The sequence below is a fragment of the Branchiostoma belcheri genome, unplaced genomic scaffold, assembly GCF_001625305.1.
Source record: "Branchiostoma belcheri isolate BF01 breed outbred unplaced genomic scaffold, Haploidv18h27 scaffold22, whole genome shotgun sequence".
NCBI lineage: Eukaryota > Metazoa > Chordata > Leptocardii > Amphioxiformes > Branchiostomatidae > Branchiostoma > Branchiostoma belcheri.
Window position 1 is genome coordinate 3,352,685 of NW_017803713.1, and position 2,449 is coordinate 3,355,133.

Here is a 2,449-nt window from a genome sequence, read left to right on the forward strand (position 1 = left end):
CCCCCCCCGTCTAGTTAGGGTTAAACACGACAGTTGCCATAAAAACACAATATTTGTGTTAAGGCGTACTCTTTTTTACTCCGTAAGAAAGGGATCAAATCGCCTAGTATACTTTCACTAAATCGTGCTCCTCAAGAATTGACGCAACCAGTGAATATTGTGAAAACACAAGCTAAATACCCTCGAGATTGTCAAGAAACATGTAAAATGTGTCAAATGAACCAGTAGATTATCTTCAAGTAAAATGATTATGTCAGCTACACTATATATCGTACCCCATACAGGTCAACACGTACTTTAATCTTAGTGTTGACATGAATTGTCTGGTATGTCAGCTCAGAAGATGGCTCGTGGGCTGCTTCATCAGCATAGAAATGGATTGATTCCGTCTGCCTGTGACGTTGACAAATGTCAGAGGTGTTTGTTTTTTTCAGTAGGCCACACTGTGCACATAGCCATGCGATATTCAGTATAAAAAGTGTTTACATGTGCTGCGCTCTGATAACCTATTAGTATTAGGGAAAGACATCGCATGAAAATGTACGTAGTCAGATGACAATGTAGAACTTGATTTTTATTTTGTGTGTAAGGCTACAGCCGCCACACCATCTTAATTTTAAGGATGACATCCGCGCGCGCATTGATGTTCGTCTGTTCTCAAAAAAAAAAAAGGTCACGTTCTCCGAGGCTCTGGCCATGATCTAGACCTGAGTAGTCCATGGTAACTCTGGAAAATGACACCCAGGTGCAGGATACTGAAGCTCCATTACTCAAGAACTCGGTAAATACGTACCGTGCCGATTCATAAATTCCGCAAAAAGACATGTGTCGCCTTGTCGTACACGTTCTGCCACAAATTCCCAATACAAGAGCTTTGCATTCCTGTGGTTTATTACCTTGTTTTTTTGCAGGTTTTTTTTATTCTCCCGCGCGCACTAGTTTGGGTGAAGTCATCCATAAAATTAAGCCGGTGTGGCCTAAATTTGAATATTTCTGTTATGTGGTGCTGCTGAAATGAGTTGTACAAATTGACTGCAACGTCACTTTGTTTTCCTCTTACTATCATGCAGATTAAAGTTTTAAAAAACGAAGAGGTCTCAAAACCATGGCTGAAGCCTTGTCCTCCAACGCCGATACTTCAGCTTTTAAGGGGAATGACTATAGCATAGTGCATACACAGGCCAGGGATCCGAATTTGATATACACACATAACGCCATGAGCCCTGATCCGACGTACGCCAAAAACGACGTTAACCCCAATCCGATGTACCTACAAAGCACCATGGAGCCAAACGCCAGCCCTGGACCCTAGTCAAATAAGAGCAATGACAGTCAGACATCAGTTGATGCACATGACGAAGCCTCCTTTAGACCAGCTGACAACATTAACAACGATTGTCTTCAGCCGTATTCTGTAACACGCTGCCAGAAAGAATATGAGGTCTCAATCAAAATGAAAGAAAACACTGAGGACAATCCCCACACCCACGCCATACGCAGTTACTTATCAGAAACATGATGGAATTGACATCGAATCAGCTAACTGTGATGTCGGCCAGCCATATGCCGTTCAATACGAAGATGAAACTGTTGGTGACACAGCAAACAATGATGGCACTCCCAGCATCCAACGAAATGCAGTTAACCACCAGGAAGACGAGAAGCCCTTCCTTGGGCCACTCAACTGTAATGGCGGTCAGCCTTACGCTGTTAAATACCATGAAGATGACGATAGTGGCAATGCTGCGTCTAAAAACAGATATACAGTCAGTATCGCACCTGAAAATGAGGTCATTCAACCATACGCTGCCGCATACATGTGCCAGGGTGACGTGGGGTGGAACACAACTTCAAGATACCCTCATACAAGCCTGTCCTCACAGAATCAGAATCAACCAACGGCGGCATCAAACAATATCAATGACGTCTCGACCAGCCCGTCGAGCAATGGTGACCTCCATGCACTAGATCCAAATCCGATGTACGCTGCCGCAGACATGGTACGGGGTGACGTGGGGTGGAACACAGCACCAGGAGACACTCATGCAAGCCTGTCCTCCCAGAATCTACCAGCGACGGCTTTTAAACAGCATCAATGACGCCAATGATGTCCTACATGCACTCAATCCAAATCTGATGTACGCGCCAAACGTCCAGCGTCCTGCAACACACGGTAAGAACTTTACCAATTTTATAAACCGATTTTTGGAGAGAAATCTTTAAAAAATGGAGGTATTGTTTTTCGTGCGTCTGTATGTCTCTGTGTGTGTGTGTGTTTATGTTTCCGCACATTCGTAGTCATCATAACTTCATAACATCTTTATGGATTGTGATGATATTCGGTATGCTGGTAAATCTTAGGAAGACAAAGGTCAAGGTCAAATATGGGCCTCCTGGTGGATGACCTTGGTACTTCAGCAGAACTTCCGTTTTTTGTATCTTTGTCCTG